We start from the raw sequence: 21,605 nt of genomic DNA, 5'->3' as shown, positions 1-21,605 counted from the left end.
CCATACATATCTTTAAATGTACCTTTCATAAGTGCCATACATATGTCAATTTAAGTACCATATATATATACCCATATAAGTACCATACATATACCCATATAAGTACCCTACGTATATGTTTAAAAGTACCGTACTTATATCTTTATTAGTACAATACATATGCTATTATATGTACCATACATACACCTTATAATTACCATACATATGCTATTATAAGTACCATACATTTGCCATTATAAGTGCAATACATATGCCATTATAAGTACCATACAAATGGCCATAAATTTACCATTCAAAATAATCTCTAAACAAAGGAATAATATAGAAATTTCTTTATTTTCAATACCCATTTTTTATTTAGCTGTTTATAATTATTATTACATGTTTTTCAACTCATTTTCTCTAATAATTTGTTGAGAAAACACGATGATATATCTGATATTTGAGATGGCTGTATCTCGGTAAATATGGGTGTTTGGGCCTTGATATTGAAAATTAGCAAAGAAAGCCTTTACAGAAAGAAATGTAAATTGCTGTGGTAAACACAATGGTACCATTTTCAAAACGATTCTATGGCTGGTTTTGATTTTGAGTTTTGAGAAAAATGACGATTTCGCCCGGGCTGCGATTCTTTCCTGGCAAACGCTGTGTGGCAGAAAATGTATGCTCCTCGACAAAGTGACGTACTGTCCCGTTTTCTGAGTTTGGTCCTCTGGTAGGTTAGGATAGGACACTTACAATTTACCGTTTTTCTTGACGTTGGGAAACATTAGGAGGACCATATAAGTACCATACACATGCCAACATATGTACCTTTTACATGGCCTTATAAGTACCATACATATGCTCGTGTAAATGCCATATATTTGCCCATATAAGTATAATCCATGTGCCGTTTTAAGTACCATACATATGCATTTATAAGTATCATACATATGCCTTTATAAGTACCATAGATATGCCGTTATAAATATCAGACATATGTCTTTATAAGTACCATACATATCTTTAAATGTACCTTACATAAGTGCCATACATATGTCAATTTAAGTACCATATATATACCCATATAAGTACCATACATATACCCATATAAGTACCATACGTATATGTTTAAAAGTACCGTACTTATATCTTTATTAGTACAATACATATGCTATTATATGTACCATACATACACCTTATAATTACCATACATATGCTATTATAAGTACCATACATTTGCCATTATAAGTGCAATACATATGCCATTATAAGTACCATACAAATGGCCATAAATTTACCATTCAAGATAATCTCTAAACAAAGGAATAATATAGAAATTTCTTTATTTTCAATACCCATTTTTTATTTAGCTGTTTATAATTATTATTACATGTTTTTCAACTCATTTTCTCTAATAATTTGTTGAGAAAACACGATGATATATCTGATATTTGAGATGGCTGTATCTCGGTAAATATGGGTGTTTGGGCCTTGATATTGAAAATTAGCAAAGAAAGCCTTTACAGAAAGAAATGTAAATTGCTGTGGTAAACACAATGGTACCATTTTCAAAACGATTCTATGGCTGGTTTTGATTTTGAGTTTTGAGAAAAATGACGATTTCGCCCGGGCTGCGATTCTTTCCAGGCAAACGGCTGTGTGGCAGAAAATGTATGCTCCTCGACAATGTGACGTACTGTCCCGTTTTCTGAGTTTGGTCCACTGGTAGGATAGGATAGGACACTTACAATTTACCGTTTTCTTGACGTTGGGAAACATTAGGAGGACCATATAAGTACCATACACATGGCCATATAAGTACCATACACATGCCAACATATGTACCTTTTACATGGCCTTATAAGTACCATACATATGCTCGTGTAAATGCCATATATATGCCCATATAAGTATAATCCATGTGCCGTTTTAAGTACCATACATATGCATTTATAAGTATCATACATATGCCTTTATAAGTACCATAGATATGCCGTTATAAATATCAGACATATGTCTTTATAAGTACCATACATATCTTTAAATGTACCTTACATAAGTGCCATACATATGTCAATTTAAGTACCATATATATACCCATATAAGTACCATACATATACCCATATAAGTACCATACGTATATGTTTAAAAGTACCGTACTTATATCTTTATTAGTACAATACATATGCTATTATATGTACCATACATACACCATATAATTACCATACATATGCTATTATAAGTACCATACATTTGCCATTATAAGTGCAATACATATGCCATTATAAGTACCATACAAATGGCCATAAATTTAACATTCAAAATAATCTCTAAGCAAACGAATAATATAGAAATTACTTTATTTTCATTACCCATTTTTTATTTAGCTGTTTATAATTATTATTACGTGTTTTTCAACTCATTTTCCCTAATAATTTGTTGAGAAAACACGATGATATATCTGATATTTGAGATGGCTGTATCTCGGTAAATATGGGTGTTTGGGCCTTGATATTGAAAATTAGCAAAGAAAGCCTTTACAGAAAGAAATGTAAATTGCTGTGGTAAACACAATGGTACCATTTTCAAAACGATTCTATGGCTGGTTTTGATTTTGAGTTTTGAGAAAAATGACGATTTGACCCGGGCTGCAATTCTTTCCTGGCAAACGGCTGTGTGGCAGAAAATGTATGCTCCTCGACAAAGTGACGTACTGTCCCGTTTTCTGAGTTTGGTCCTCTGGTAGGTTAGGATAGGACACTTACAGTTTACCGTTTTCTTGACGTTGGGAAACATTAGGAGGACCATATAAGTACCATACACATGCCCATATAAGTACCATACACATGCCAACATATGTACCTTTTACATGGCCTCATAAGTACCATACATATGCTTGTGTAAATGCCATATATATGCCCATATAAGTATAATCCATGTGCCGTTTTAAGTACCATACATATGCATTTATAAGTATCATACATATGCCTTTATTAGTACCATAGATATGCCGTTATAAATATCAGACATATGTCTTTATAAGTACCATACATATCTTTAAATGTACCTTTCATAAGTGCCATACATATGTCAATTTAAGTACCATATATATACCCATATAAGTACCATACATATACCCATATAAGTACCCTACGTATATGTTTAAAAGTACCGTACTTATATCTTTATTAGTACAATACATATGCTATTATATGTACCATACATACACCTTATAATTACCATACATATGCTATTATAAGTACCATACATTTGCCATTATAAGTGCAATACATATGCCATTATAAGTACCATACAAATGGCCATAAATTTACCATTCAAAATAATCTCTAAACAAAGGAATAATATAGAAATTTCTTTATTTTCAATACCCATTTTTTATTTAGCTGTTTATAATTATTATTACATGTTTTTCAACTCATTTTCTCTAATAATTTGTTGAGAAAACACGATGATATATCTGATATTTGAGATGGCTGTATCTCGGTAAATATGGGTGTTTGGGCCTTGATATTGAAGATTAGCAAAGAAAGCCTTTACAGAAAGAAATGTAAATTGCTGTGGTAAACACAATGGTACCATTTTCAAAACGATTCTATGGCTGGTTTTGATTTTGAGTTTTGAGAAAAATGACGATTTCGCCCGGGCTGCGATTCTTTCCTGGCAAACGGCTGTGTGGCAGAAAATGTATGCTCCTCGACAAAGTGACGTACTGTCCCGTTTTCTGAGTTTGGTCCTCTGGTAGGTTAGGATAGGACACTTACAATTTACCGTTTTCTTGACGTTGGGAAACATTAGGAGGACCATATAAGTACCATACACATGCCCATATAAGTACCATACACATGCCAACATATGTACCTTTTACATGGCCTCATAAGTACCATACATATGCTTGTGTAAATGCCATATATATGCCCATATAAGTATAATCCATGTGCCGTTTTAAGTACCATACATATGCATTTATAAGTATCATACATATGCCTTTATAAGTACCATAGATATGCCGTTATAAATATCAGACATATGTCTTTATAAGTACCATACATATCTTTAAATGTACCTTTCATAAGTGCCATACATATGTCAATTTAAGTACCATATATATACCCATATAAGTACCATACATATACCCATATAAGTACCCTACGTATATGTTTAAAAGTACCGTACTTATATCTTTATTAGTACAATACATATGCTATTATATGTACCATACATACACCTTATAATTACCATACATATGCTATTATAAGTACCATACATTTGCCATTATAAGTGCAATACATATGCCATTATAAGTACCATACAAATGGCCATAAATTTACCATTCAAAATAATCTCTAAACAAAGGAATAATATAGAAATTTCTTTATTTTCAATACCCATTTTTTATTTAGCTGTTTATAATTATTATTACATGTTTTTCAACTCATTTTCTCTAATAATTTGTTGAGAAAACACGATGATATATCTGATATTTGAGATGGCTGTATCTCGGTAAATATGGGTGTTTGGGCCTTGATATTGAAAATTAGCAAAGAAAGCCTTTACAGAAAGAAATGTAAATTGCTGTGGTAAACACAATGGTACCATTTTCAAAACGATTCTATGGCTGGTTTTGATTTTGAGTTTTGAGAAAAATGACGATTTCGCCCGGGCTGCGATTCTTTCCTGGCAAACGGCTGTGTGGCAGAAAATGTATGCTCCTCGACAAAGTGACGTACTGTCCCGTTTTCTGAGTTTGGTCCTCTGGTAGGTTAGGATAGGACACTTACAATTTACCGTTTTCTTGACGTTGGGAAACATTAGGAGGACCATATAAGTACCATACACATGCCAACATATGTACCTTTTACATGGCCTTATAAGTACCATACATATGCTCGTGTAAATGCCATATATTTGCCCATATAAGTATAATCCATGTGCCGTTTTAAGTACCATACATATGCATTTATAAGTATCATACATATGCCTTTATAAGTACCATAGATATGCCGTTATAAATATCAGACATATGTCTTTATAAGTACCATACATATCTTTAAATGTACCTTACATAAGTGCCATACATATGTCAATTTAAGTACCATATATATACCCATATAAGTACCATACATATACCCATATAAGTACCATACGTATATGTTTAAAAGTACCGTACTTATATCTTTATTAGTACAATACATATGCTATTATATGTACCATACATACACCTTATAATTACCATACATATGCTATTATAAGTACCATACATTTGCCATTATAAGTGCAATACATATGCCATTATAAGTACCATACAAATGGCCATAAATTTACCATTCAAGATAATCTCTAAACAAAGGAATAATATAGAAATTTCTTTATTTTCAATACCCATTTTTTATTTAGCTGTTTATAATTATTATTACATGTTTTTCAACTCATTTTCTCTAATAATTTGTTGAGAAAACACGATGATATATCTGATATTTGAGATGGCTGTATCTCGGTAAATATGGGTGTTTGGGCCTTGATATTGAAAATTAGCAAAGAAAGCCTTTAAAGAAAGAAATGTAAATTGCTGTGGTAAACACAATGGTACCATTTTCAAAACGATTCTATGGCTGGTTTTGATTTTGAGTTTTGAGAAAAATGACGATTTCGCCCGGGCTGCGATTCTTTCCAGGCAAACGGCTGTGTGGCAGAAAATGTATGCTCCTCGACAATGTGACGTACTGTCCCGTTTTCTGAGTTTGGTCCACTGGTAGGATAGGATAGGACACTTACAATTTACCGTTTTCTTGACGTTGGGAAACATTAGGAGGACCATATAAGTACCATACACATGGCCATATAAGTACCATACACATGCCAACATATGTACCTTTTACATGGCCTTATAAGTACCATACATATGCTCGTGTAAATGCCATATATATGCCCATATAAGTATAATCCATGTGCCGTTTTAAGTACCATACATATGCATTTATAAGTATCATACATATGCCTTTATAAGTACCATAGATATGCCGTTATAAATATCAGACATATGTCTTTATAAGTACCATACATATCTTTAAATGTACCTTACATAAGTGCCATACATATGTCAATTTAAGTACCATATATATACCCATATAAGTACCATACATATACCCATATAAGTACCATACGTATATGTTTAAAAGTACCGTACTTATATCTTTATTAGTACAATACATATGCTATTATATGTACCATACATACACCATATAATTACCATACATATGCTATTATAAGTACCATACATTTGCCATTATAAGTGCAATACATATGCCATTATAAGTACCATACAAATGGCCATAAATTTAACATTCAAAATAATCTCTAAGCAAACGAATAATATAGAAATTACTTTATTTTCATTACCCATTTTTTATTTAGCTGTTTATAATTATTATTACGTGTTTTTCAACTCATTTTCCCTAATAATTTGTTGAGAAAACACGATGATATATCTGATATTTGAGATGGCTGTATCTCGGTAAATATGGGTGTTTGGGCCTTGATATTGAAAATTAGCAAAGAAAGCCTTTACAGAAAGAAATGTAAATTGCTGTGGTAAACACAATGGTACCATTTTCAAAACGATTCTATGGCTGGTTTTGATTTTGAGTTTTGAGAAAAATGACGATTTGACCCGGGCTGCGATTCTTTCCTGGCAAACGGCTGTGTGGCAGAAAATGTATGCTCCTCGACAAAGTGACGTACTGTCCCGTTTTCTGAGTTTGGTCCTCTGGTAGGTTAGGATAGGACACTTACAGTTTACCGTTTTCTTGACGTTGGGAAACATTAGGAGGACCATATAAGTACCATACACATGCCCATATAAGTACCATACACATGCCAACATATGTACCTTTTACATGGCCTCATAAGTACCATACATATGCTTGTGTAAATGCCATATATATGCCCATATAAGTATAATCCATGTGCCGTTTTAAGTACCATACATATGCATTTATAAGTATCATACATATGCCTTTATTAGTACCATAGATATGCCGTTATAAATATCAGACATATGTCTTTATAAGTACCATACATATCTTTAAATGTACCTTTCATAAGTGCCATACATATGTCAATTTAAGTACCATATATATACCCATATAAGTACCATACATATACCCATATAAGTACCCTACGTATATGTTTAAAAGTACCGTACTTATATCTTTATTAGTACAATACATATGCTATTATATGTACCATACATACACCTTATAATTACCATACATATGCTATTATAAGTACCATACATTTGCCATTATAAGTGCAATACATATGCCATTATAAGTACCATACAAATGGCCATAAATTTACCATTCAAAATAATCTCTAAACAAAGGAATAATATAGAAATTTCTTTATTTTCAATACCCATTTTTTATTTAGCTGTTTATAATTATTATTACATGTTTTTCAACTCATTTTCTCTAATAATTTGTTGAGAAAACACGATGATATATCTGATATTTGAGATGGCTGTATCTCGGTAAATATGGGTGTTTGGGCCTTGATATTGAAGATTAGCAAAGAAAGCCTTTACAGAAAGAAATGTAAATTGCTGTGGTAAACACAATGGTACCATTTTCAAAACGATTCTATGGCTGGTTTTGATTTTGAGTTTTGAGAAAAATGACGATTTCGCCCGGGCTGCGATTCTTTCCTGGCAAACGGCTGTGTGGCAGAAAATGTATGCTCCTCGACAAAGTGACGTACTGTCCCGTTTTCTGAGTTTGGTCCTCTGGTAGGTTAGGATAGGACACTTACAATTTACCGTTTTCTTGACGTTGGGAAACATTAGGAGGACCATATAAGTACCATACACATGCCAACATATGTACCTTTTACATGGCCTTATAAGTACCATACATATGCTCGTGTAAATGCCATATATTTGCCCATATAAGTATAATCCATGTGCCGTTTTAAGTACCATACATATGCATTTATAAGTATCATACATATGCCTTTATAAGTACCATAGATATGCCGTTATAAATATCAGACATATGTCTTTATAAGTACCATACATATCTTTAAATGTACCTTACATAAGTGCCATACATATGTCAATTTAAGTACCATATATATACCCATATAAGTACCATACATATACCCATATAAGTACCATACGTATATGTTTAAAAGTACCGTACTTATATCTTTATTAGTACAATACATATGCTATTATATGTACCATACATACACCTTATAATTACCATACATATGCTATTATAAGTACCATACATTTGCCATTATAAGTGCAATACATATGCCATTATAAGTACCATACAAATGGCCATAAATTTACCATTCAAAATAATCTCTAAACAAAGGAATAATATAGAAATTTCTTTATTTTCAATACCCATTTTTTATTTAGCTGTTTATAATTATTATTACATGTTTTTCAACTCATTTTCTCTAATAATTTGTTGAGAAAACACGATGATATATCTGATATTTGAGATGGCTGTATCTCGGTAAATATGGGTGTTTGGGCCTTGATATTGAAAATTAGCAAAGAAAGCCTTTACAGAAAGAAATGTAAATTGCTGTGGTAAACACAATGGTACCATTTTCAAAACGATTCTATGGCTGGTTTTGATTTTGAGTTTTGAGAAAAATGACGATTTCGCCCGGGCTGCGATTCTTTCCAGGCAAACGGCTGTGTGGCAGAAAATGTATGCTCCTCGACAATGTGACGTACTGTCCCGTTTTCTGAGTTTGGTCCACTGGTAGGATAGGATAGGACACTTACAATTTACCGTTTTCTTGACGTTGGGAAACATTAGGAGGACCATATAAGTACCATACACATGGCCATATAAGTACCATACACATGCCAACATATGTACCTTTTACATGGCCTTATAAGTACCATACATATGCTCGTGTAAATGCCATATATATGCCCATATAAGTATAATCCATGTGCCGTTTTAAGTACCATACATATGCATTTATAAGTATCATACATATGCCTTTATAAGTACCATAGATATGCCGTTATAAATATCAGACATATGTCTTTATAAGTACCATACATATCTTTAAATGTACCTTACATAAGTGCCATACATATGTCAATTTAAGTACCATATATATACCCATATAAGTACCATACATATACCCATATAAGTACCATACGTATATGTTTAAAAGTACCGTACTTATATCTTTATTAGTACAATACATATGCTATTATATGTACCATACATACACCATATAATTACTATACATATGCTATTATAAGTACCATACATTTGCCATTATAAGTACCATACAAATGGCCATAAATTTACCATTCAAAATAATCTCTAAGCAAAGGAATAATATAGAAATTTCTTTATTTTCATTACCCATTTTTTATTTAGCTGTTTATAATTATTATTACATGTTTTTCAACTCATTTTCTCTAATAATTTGTTGAGAAAACACGATGATATATCTGATATTTGAGATGGCTGTATCTCGGTAAATATGGGTGTTTGGGCCTTGATATTGAAAATTAGCAAAGAAAGCCTTTACAGAAAGAAATGTAAATTGCTGTGGTAAACACAATGGTACCATTTTCAAAACGATTCTATGGCTGGTTTTGATTTTGAGTTTTGAGAAAAATGACGATTTCGCCCGGGCTGCGATTCTTTCCTGGCAAACGGCTGTGTGGCAGAAAATGTATGCTCCTCGACAAAGTGACGTACTGTCCCGTTTTCTGAGTTTGGTCCTCTGGTAGGTTAGGATAGGACACTTACAATTTACCGTTTTCTTGACGTTGGGAAACATTAGGAGGACCATATAAGTACCATACACATGCCCATATAAGTACCATACACATGCCAACATATGTACCTTTTACATGGCCTGACAAGTACCATACATATGCTCGTGTAAATGCCATATATATGCCCATATAAGTATAATCCAGGTGCCGTTTTAAGTACCATACATATGCATTTATAAGTATCATACATATGCCTTTATAAGTACCATAGATATGCCGTTATAAATATCAGACATATGTCTTAATAAGTACCATACATATCTTTAAATGTACCTTACATAAGTTCCATACATATGTCAATGTAAGTATCATATATATACCCATATAAGTACCATACATATACCCATATAAGTACCATACGTATATGTTTAAAAGTACCGTACTTATATTTTTATTAGTACAATACATATGCTATTATATGTACCATACATACACCATATAATTACCATACATATGCTATTATAAGTACCATACATTTGCAATTATAAGTGCAATACATATGCCATTATAAGTACCATACAAATGGCCATAAATTTACCATTCAAAATAATCTCTAAGCAAAGGAATAATATAGAAATTACTTTATTTTCATTACCCATTTTTTATTTAGCTGTTTATAATTATTATTACATGTTTTTCAACTCATTTTCTTTAATAATTTGTTGAGAAAACACGATGATATATCTGATATTTGAGATGGCTGTATCTCGGTAAATATGGGTGTTTGGGCCTTGATATTGAAAATTAGCAAAGAAAGCCTTTACAGAAAGAAATGTAAATTGCTGTGGTAAACACAATGGTACCATTTTCAAAACGATTCTATGGCTGGTTTTGATTTTGAGTTTTGAGAAAAATGACGATTTCGCCCGGGCTGCGATTCTTTCCTGGCAAACGGCTGTGTGGCAGAAAATGTATGCTCCTCGACAAAGTGACGTACTGTCCCGTTTTCTGAGTTTGGTCCTCTGGTAGGTTAGGATAGGACACTTACAGTTTACCGTTTTCTTGACGTTGGGAAACATTAGGAGGACCATATAAGTACCATACACATGCCCATATAAGTACCATACACATGCCAACATATGTACCTTTTACATGGCCTCATAAGTACCATACATATGCTTGTGTAAATGCCATATATATGCCCATATAAGTATAATCCATGTGCCGTTTTAAGTACCATACATATGCATTTATAAGTATCATACATATGCCTTTATAAGTACCATAGATATGCCGTTATAAATATCAGACATATGTCTTTATAAGTACCATACATATCTTTAAATGTACCTTTCATAAGTGCCATACATATGTCAATTTAAGTACCATATATATACCCATATAAGTACCATACATATACCCATATAAGTACCCTACGTATATGTTTAAAAGTACCGTACTTATATATTTATTAGTACAATACATATGCTATTATATGTACCATACATACACCATACATATGCTATTATAAGTACCATACATTTGTCATTATAAGTGCAATACATATGCCATTATAAGTACCATACAAATGGCCATAAAATTACCATTCAAAATAATCTCTAAGCAAAGGAATAATATAGAAATTACTTTATTTTCATTACCCATTTTTTATTTAGCTGTTTATAATTATTATTACGTGTTTTTCAACTCATTTTCCCTAATAATTTGTTGAGAAAACACGATGATATATCTGATATTTGAGATGGCTGTATCTCGGTAAATATGGGTGTTTGGGCCTTGATATTGAAAATTAGCAAAGAAAGCCTTTACAGAAAGAAATGTAAATTGCTGTGGTAAACACAATGGTACCATTTTCAAAACGATTCTATGGCTGGTTTTGATTTTGAGTTTTGAGAAAAATGACGATTTCGCCCGGGCTGCGATTCTTTCCTGGCAAACGGCTGTGTGGCAGAAAATGTATGCTCCTCGACAAAGTGACGTAAGGTCCCGTTTTCTGAGTTTGGTCCTCTGGTAGGTTAGGATAGGACACTTACAATTTACCGTTTTCTTGACGTTGGGAAACATTAGGAGGACCATATAAGTACCATACACATGCCAACATATGTACCTTTTACATGGCCTTATAAGTACCATACATATGCTCGTGTAAATGCCATATATTTGCCCATATAAGTATAATCCATGTGCCGTTTTAAGTACCATACATATGCATTTATAAGTATCATACATATGCCTTTATAAGTACCATAGAAATGCCGTTATAAATATCAGACATATGTCTTTATAAGTACCATACATATCTTTAAATGTACCTTACATAAGTGCCATACATATGTCAATTTAAGTACCATATATATACCCATATAAGTACCATACATATACCCATATAAGTACCATACGTATATGTTTAAAAGTACCGTACTTATATCTTTATTAGTACAATACATATGCTATTATATGTACCATACATACACCTTATAATTACCATACATATGCTATTATAAGTACCATACATTTGCCATTATAAGTGCAATACATATGCCATTATAAGTACCATACAAATGGCCATAAATTTACCATTCAAAATAATCTCTAAACAAAGGAATAATATAGAAATTTCTTTATTTTCAATACCCATTTTTTATTTAGCTGTTTATAATTATTATTACATGTTTTTCAACTCATTTTCTCTAATAATTTGTTGAGAAAACACGATGATATATCTGATATTTGAGATGGCTGTATCTCGGTAAATATGGGTGTTTGGGCCTTGATATTGAAAATTAGCAAAGAAAGCCTTTACAGAAAGAAATGTAAATTGCTGTGGTAAACACAATGGTACCATTTTCAAAACGATTCTATGGCTGGTTTTGATTTTGAGTTTTGAGAAAAATGACGATTTCGCCAGGGCTGCGATTCTTTCCAGGCAAACGGCTGTGTGGCAGAAAATGTATGCTCCTCGACAATGTGACGTACTGTCCCGTTTTCTGAGTTTGGTCCACTGGTAGGATAGGATAGGACACTTACAATTTACCGTTTTCTTGACGTTGGGAAACATTAGGAGGACCATATAAGTACCATACACATGGCCATATAAGTACCATACACATGCCAACATATGTACCTTTTACATGGCCTTATAAGTACCATACATATGCTCGTGTAAATGCCATATATATGCCCATATAAGTATAATCCATGTGCCGTTTTAAGTACCATACATATGCATTTATAAGTATCATACATATGCCTTTATAAGTACCATAGATATGCCGTTATAAATATCAGACATATGTCTTTATAAGTACCATACATATCTTTAAATGTACCTTACATAAGTGCCATACATATGTCAATTTAAGTACCATATATATACCCATATAAGTACCATACATATACCCATATAAGTACCATACGTATATGTTTAAAAGTACCGTACTTATATCTTTATTAGTACAATACATATGCTATTATATGTACCATACATACACCTTATAATTACCATACATATGCTATTATAAGTACCATACATTTGCCATTATAAGTGCAATACATATGCCATTATAAGTACCATACAAATGGCCATAAATTTAACATTCAAAATAATCTCTAAGCAAACGAATAATATAGAAATTACTTTATTTTCATTACCCATTTTTTATTTAGCTGTTTATAATTATTATTACATGTTTTTCAACTCATTTTCTCTAATAATTTGTTGAGAAAACACGATGATATATCTGATATTTGAGATGGCTGTATCTCGGTAAATATGGGTGTTTGGGCCTTGATATTGAAAATTAGCAAAGAAAGCCTTTACAGAAAAAAATGTAAATTGCTGTGGTAAACACAATGGTACCATTTTCAAAACGATTCTATGGCTGGTTTTGATTTTGAGTTTTGAGAAAAATGACGATTTCGCCCGGGCTGCGATTCTTTCCTGGCAAACGGCTGTGTGGCAGAAAATGTATGCTCCTCGACAAAGTGACGTACTGTCCCGTTTTCTGAGTTTGGTCCTCTGGTAGGTTAGGATAGGACACTTACAATTTACCGTTTTCTTGACGTTGGGAAACATTAGGAGGACCATATAAGTACCTTACACATGCCCATATAAGTACCATGCACATGCAAACATATGTACCTTTTACATGTCCATATAAGTACCATACATATGCTCGTGTAAATGCCATATATATGCCCATATAAGTATAATCCATGTGCCGTTTTAAGTACCATACATATGCATTTATAAGTATCATACATATGCCTTTATAAGTACCATAGATATGCCGTTATAAATATCAGACATATGTCTTTATAAGTACCATACATATCTTTAAATGTACCTTACATAAGTGCCATACATATGTCAATTTAAGTACCATATATATACCCATATAAGTACCATACCTATACCCATATAAGTACCATACGTGTATGTTTAAAAGTACCGAACTTTTATCTTTATTAGTACCATACATATGCTATTATATGTACCATACATAAACCATATAATTATCGTACATATGCTATTATAAGTACCATACATTTGGCATTATAAGTGCAATACATATGCCATTATAGGTACCATACAAATGGCCATAAATTTACCATTCAAAATAATCTCTAAGCAAACTCAGAAAACGGGACAGTACGTCACTTTGTCGAGGAGCATACATTTTCTGCCACACAGCCGTTTGCCAGGAAAGAATCGCAGCCCGGGCGAAATCGTCATTTTTCTCAAAACTCAAAATCAAAACCAGCCATAGAATCGTTTTGAAAATGGTACCATTGTGTTTACCACAGCAATTTACATTTCTTTCTATAAAGGCTTTCTTTGCTAATTTTCAATATCAAGGCCCAAACACCCATATTTACCGAGATACAGCCATCTCAAATATCAGATATATCATCGTGTTTTCTCAACAAATTATTAGAGAAAATGAGTTGAAAAACATGTAATAATAATTATAAACAGCTAAATAAAAAATGGGTAATGAAAATAAAGAAATTTCTATATTATTCCTTTGCTTAGAGATTATTTTGAATGGTAAATTTATGGCCATTTGTATGGTACTTATAATGGCATATGTATTGCACTTATAATGCCAAATGTATGGTACTTATAATAGCATATGTATGGTAATTATATGGTGTATGTATGGTACATATAATAGCATATGTATTGTACTAATAAAGATATAAGTACGGTACTTTTAAACATATACGTATGGTACTTATATGGGTATATGTATGGTACTTATATGGGTATATATATGGTACTTAAATTGACATACGTATGGCACTTATGTAAGGTACATTTAAAGATATGTATGGTACTTATAAAGACATATGTCTGATATTTATAACGGCATATCTATGGTACTTATAAAGGCATATGTATGATACTTATAAATGCATATGTATGGTACTTAAAACGGCACATGGATTATACTTATATGGGCATATATATGGCAATTACACGAGCATATGTATGGTACTTATAAGGTCATTTAAAAGGTACATATATTGGCTCAACATACCAGAATTATATCAAAGGAAAGCAGATATCCATAGATGCAGTGCCTTCTACAATATTCAGAGTGCAGGATATCAACAGCTCTCAGATATGCTGTCATAGTCGTCAGGATCAAGGATATCCAAAAGAATGCTCATAAACAAGGAATAATTGAGTGAGTAACTTTTGTTTAAATAAATTATATATATATATATATATATATATATATATATATATATATATATATATATATATATATATATATATATATATATATATATATATATATATATATATATATATATATATATATGTCGTACCTAATAGCCAGAACGCACTTCTCAGCCTACTATTCAAGGCCAGATTTGCCTAATAAGCCAAGTTTTCATGAATTAATGTTTTTTCGTCTACCTAACCTACCTAACCTAACCTAACCTAGATTTTTTTGGCTACCTAACCTAACCTTACCTATAAATATAGGTTAGGTTAGGTTAGGTAGGGTTGGTTAGGTTCGGTCATATATCTACGTTAATTTTAACTCCAATAAAAAAAATTGACCTCATACATAGAGAAAAGGGTTGCTTTATCATTTCATAAGAAAATATTTATAGTAAATATATTAATTCAGGAAAACTTGGCTTATTAGGCAAATCGGGCCTTGAATAGTAGGCTGAGAAGTGAGTTCTGGCTACTAGGTACGACATATATATATATATATATATATATATATATATATATATATATATATATATATATATATATATATATATATATATATATATATATATATATATATATATATATATATATATATATATATATATATATATATATATATATATATATATATATATATATATATATATATATATATATAGCGGTTCAGTATGACGCATCACACAGCTAGCCGGTCATTTCTCGGCATAAACCTTTTGTTTTCTTTTGATTTTTAATTACCTAATTTCCTATAAAAACAGAAAACAGTCAATTATTAAATCAAATAATAAAAAACTGACGAAAAGACAGAAACAAGTATGATGCCTCGGGACATGACGGCCACACAGCTCAGCGGTCAGTTAAATCAGTAAATAATTGTCAAAAGATGGCGCAAAGCGGAGCTGCCACGGAAAAATCGCCACCTCGGCGAAATCGTCATTTTTCACAAAACTCAAAATCAAAACCAGCCATAGAATCGTTTTCAAAATGCTACCATTAGAATTACCGCACCTCTGGACGTTTCTTTCTGTTAACTCTTTCTTTGCTAATTTTCAAAATTAAGCCTTTTACACATAGATTTACCGAGATACAGCCAATTCAATTATCAAACATATCATCATGATTTCTCAACATATTATTAAGCAAAATGAATTGAAGAACATGTAATAATAATTATAATAAACCTAATAATAAATGGATATTAAAAAATTATGAATTTCTTTCTTCGTCATTTATGTAGATACTTTTTTATATCTTCAAGCCTATAACAGCCTACAATCACTATGTAGAAAATTTCTCTGTCTACAATGTCATCAGGATGTTGGATATCCATGATAAACATGATGATATCCATGTTGGATATCATGTTTTCTCAACATATTAGTAACTATTGTGAATAAACTAGAAACCTTTGAGGTTCATCTTACTTCTCTCTCTCTGGATGTAAGCCTTTCGTCGAGTAGTGGGAGGCGTTGATTGGCGTGTCGTTCAGCTCTGAGTAGCGTTGATTGGCGTGTCGTTCAGCTCTGAGTAGCGTTGATTGATGTGTCGTGGAGCGTTAAGAGACGTTGGTTGGGGTGTCTTCAAGCACTGGAAGTGGTGGCTAGGTGCGTCGTCCCTCTCTCAGTATGAAGCTGTGGCCCTACAGTGATCCCAGTACACCCTCGACCCTCCGGTGAAGAATGTATCAGAGTCGTGACCACACACAAACAAACCTGTTCTTACGTGAAGGTCGCAAGCACTACGTCATTACCTCCTCTCTGTTTATCCTCTGACCGAAGGATATGTTTACCCTCCCTGTGCTTTTGCCCAAAGCACACGCAGGCATAAGGAATGGGACCAGTTTCTTATATTTACTAAACACAAAGCCTGTTCGTGTTTAAAACATTTTCTTTCGTTATTTTCATGTTTTAAGCAGTTTATTGCATAGATAATTGATGCATTCTATTTATTGACTTGAGCAGAAACTATTGATACTATATTGACCAGACCACACACTAGGAAGTGAAGGGACGACGACGTTTCGGTCCGTCCTGGATCATTCTAAAGTCGATTGTGAACTTGGGAACACAATCGACTTGAGAATGGTCCAGGACGGACCGAAACGTCGTCGTCCCTTCACCTTCTAGTGTGTGGTCTGGTCAATATATTTCAGCCACGTTATTGTGACTCATCGCCTGCATATTGATACTATACCTCACCAGAGACCCATTATAGCGAGTTAAAGACCCATGTTATTGTAGGGGATTGATCCGTGGCTGGATTAGGGATTGGATATTTAAAAGCCAAGTTGGTTAAAATGTAGTTACGCCCGAGTGGGAACTGTCAAGAGTCCCTGGGCTCTTCCCCGTGACCTCTGTTCTTTTAAACTAAACCATTTGACCTTAGGATTGAACAGCAAGCTGCAACTGGTGAATAACGACGCAAAATTTTGCAAATTAAAAGACGATATATTGGGCGGATGATGCATTCAGGAAAACATCAAATTCGCTGAATGACTATACACAAATCCTCTTAAAATGGATGTAAGATTGGTATATCGTTATATTCGCATAAACAATGCCAAGTTCGCCTGTAATTGGCAGTTTCACCTTCGAGGTGTTGTTGTACGACTGTCAGCCAGTAAGGTACGTGTCTAATCATCAAGTTAGAATAAATCATTGTTATTGCATTATACACGTCCTTGCAATTGTTGTTGCAACGGTGAATAAAATAACCCCTTGGGGCCCTGATGATCAAGGCGTCTGTTGTTGATGGTTAGCGATGTTTGTTCAATGATTAACTTGTGGGTTTTTCATTGATTTATTCTTACCCTTGTCTGGTGGCGCCCCCAATGCCTGGTTCTGACCTGGTCTGGGTAGTTATGGGACTGGCCAGGCTAAGTCTTACCTGGGCAGTCTTGGGACTAGTCTGGTGGGATACCTTTGAACTTTGTCTAACTTCGTTTGGTGCTGGGATCCACGCTGGAGCCGCATTTTCCTGGATTGGTCTGACATATGTGATATGTAATGTTCTGAATGATTTCTTACACAAATTTGAGAACACTCAGAATGTTCGGTAATATGCTTATTGTTTTTTTTTGTATGTATATATATATATATATATATATATATATATATATATATATATATATATATATATATATATATATATATATATATATATATATATATATATATAAAACCGGACTCGAACGGAACGACGTCTGTTCGGAGCGGACGTCGTTCCGGTCCGTCTTGGACCATCCTGGACCGGTCTTGACCGCCCTGGATCGTTCTCAACCTGGTCCTGTACGTCCCAGGCCGTACGATAACGTTGTGGGTTGGCCGTCAAACCACTATAATGAAAAAGCAATGACAAGATTTGTTATCGTGCCACTGAAAGTCATTCGTGGCATTTCATACAAAGAAAAATTTAAGTTAATTCCACAGCTAATAACTCCCGGCCGCCAGAATGATTGCGAGTGAGAGAAAAAGGAGAAAGAAACGTTCTGATCCCTTCTAAAACCATGGTCGAACTCCCCCACCCTTTGGCTCAATACTCTGGCTCCACACCATGGTGCTACCACCACCCTCTCCTGGTTCCAGACCATGGTCCTACCCCCCCTGGTTACACCACACTCTGGCTTCACAAAATGGCCTCACCCCCTGGCTCCACACATGTGCTCCACACCATGGTCCAAAACCCTCTGGCCTCACCCCCATGGCTCCACACCATGGCTCCACACCATGGCATAATGAATAATTTACATGGAATTCTAATGTTTTACCCTCGAGACCGGTTGTAAAAGTTGTAGTTGTGAAAATAATGATTAGAATAGAAGTAGCAGGCAATAGCAGTAGTAACAATAGCCGTCGTTCTGATCGTAGATGAAATATTAATAAGGATAATAGTTTTCCTAGCAGTAATACCAGAATTTGCTTGTGTTTTCATGTTTTTATTTCATTGTAAGTTTTTTTTGGAGATGTCATGGTGCCTCTTCCACACGAGTGAGACTGCTTCTCTCTGTCTCTGTCTCTCTCTGTCTCTCTCTGTCTCTCTGTCTCTCTCGTGAGCACTGGGGTGAGTATGGCCGCTGTGGAGCATTAGTGGGCTTCTTGAGTTTGTATGTAGAGCGCTGTGTTATAGCATTTATGATGCTCAAATTTCGTAGCATTAATATTCATAGCTACTTATGAGGGCCAGAACATCGAGTAACTGTGTGTGTGTGTATTCACCTAGTTGTATTTTCCTAGTTGTGCTTGCGGGAGGTTGAGCTCTGCTCTTTGGTCCCGCCTCTCAACTGTCAATCAATCAACTGTTACTATTTCCCCTCCCCAGCTGTCAGGGCGCCTGACAGCTGGGTGGACAGCACTTCGGATTCGTAGTCCAGAGGTTCCGGGTTCGATCCAAGGTGGAGGCGGAGACAAGTGGGCAAAATGTTTCTTTCACCCTGATGCTCCTGTTACCTAGCAGTAACTAGGTACCTGGGAGTTACATAGCTGCTACGGGCTGCTTCCTGGGGGTGGAGGCCTGGTCGAGGACCGGGCCGCGGGGACACTAAGCCCCGAAATCATCTCAAGATAACCTCAAGAAGACTCCCCCCCCCCCCCCATGACGCAGCCCGTAACAGCTGTCTAACTCCCAGGTACCTACTTACTGCTAGGTAACAGGGGCATCAGGGTGATAATAATGAGTTTTAATATCTAGATGCAATAACTATCTCCCGAGTAAAATATATCGTGGATATGTAAGTTTTAAGATAAAGGCAAAATTTATGAACATATGTAATAACATTAGCTTCTAGTGTGTTTACATAATGCATAGGCGCCTAGGAGAACTTCAGGAGGGAGCATATTTCTAAATATGAAATGTCCTGGGGCCAGATTCACGAAAACACTTACGCAAGTACTTACGAACGTGTGCATCTTTCCTCAATCTTTGACGGCTTTGGTTACATTTATTAAACAGTTTACAAGCATGAAAACTTCCCATTCAACTGTTGTTATTGTTATAAACAGCCTCCTGGTGCTTCGGAACTCATTAACTATTTAATAATTGTAAACAAAGCCGCCAAAGATTGAGAAAAGATGTGCAGGTTCGTAAGTGTTTGCGTAACTGCTTCGTGAATCTGGCCCCAGGAATCTGCCTTCCTCAGGGCGCCAGGCATCACTGGTGAGAGCATGGCTTCTCACAGGACTTTTATTTTTACTAACAGGTGGTTTTCGATTCACAATTGGGAATCCCGGGTTCGATTCCCGAGTGGGACAGAAAGGGTTAGACACGTCTCCTTTCACCTAACAGTAAATAGATAATCTAGGAGTTAGGCAACTGTTGTGGGGGGTTGTATGTTGACCAGACCACACACTAGAAGGTGAAGGGACGACGACGTTTCGGTCCGTCCTGGACCATTCTCAAGTCGATTGGGGTGGGGGGGGTTGCATCCTGGGGAGAGTCAGTCGTTCGACCTTGGAAGGGACCTCGTTGCAAGCCTAAAGTTTATATATATATACACGGTCTTCCTGTCCCTGGCTAAACTAATAAAATGCAACGAATTAGGTAAGACGGATTGATGACACGTTCTCCCAGAGGAACACAATGATAGAAAACTAATATAAAGAGTGGAAGAGGGGTAACTTTGTTGAAAGTACAGCGACACTCATTTGAACCAATTTCCAATTTCCCAAAGTTGCTTATTCGACGACGATAAATTTACGTCGGAGCGACGTCAATGTGATGTCAGAACGACGTCGAAAGCATGACAATTACAAATGGAATCACTTACTGTGACGGACTTCTACGCCATCTACGATCTGGGTACCGAACTATACGAGTCGACCCTCCCAGTAATCATAGCTTCCCATCTTTTAATCTGCCAGGCTGAAAGGTGACGAGGGACCAGAGGCAGGCTAGGGAAGGCAGTGAAATCGGGATAGCGGAAGACAGAGGTCGACTTGGATGGACTGGTCGAACGCTGTGGACTTTACTCCTGGAGGGACTAGCCGAGTGATCTGGTCGAGCGCTGTGGGGTTTACTCCTGGACGGACTAGCCAAGTGACGTGGTCGAACGCTGTGGACTTTACTCCTGGAGGGACTAGCCAA

The 21,605-nt window shown here is 34.6% G+C and overlaps 1 long non-coding RNA gene across 1 annotated transcript in view; it reads right to left on the bottom strand.

Moving 5' to 3' along the window:
• Positions 1-17,200, bottom strand: part of LOC138357580 (uncharacterized) — a 42,131-nt gene extending 24,931 nt beyond the window's left edge. The window contains exon 1 of the long non-coding RNA XR_011225071.1: positions 16,952-17,200. This is a non-coding gene — a long non-coding RNA (uncharacterized lncRNA). The remainder of the gene's footprint in view (positions 1-16,951) is intronic.
• Positions 17,201-21,605: the final 4,405 nt, after the last annotated feature.

The sequence above is a fragment of the Procambarus clarkii genome, chromosome 79, assembly GCF_040958095.1.
Source record: "Procambarus clarkii isolate CNS0578487 chromosome 79, FALCON_Pclarkii_2.0, whole genome shotgun sequence".
In the NCBI taxonomy this organism is placed as follows: domain Eukaryota; kingdom Metazoa; phylum Arthropoda; class Malacostraca; order Decapoda; family Cambaridae; genus Procambarus; species Procambarus clarkii.
The sequence above is the reverse complement of the archived record's forward strand: the minus strand, read 5'-3'. Positions and strand labels throughout refer to the sequence as shown.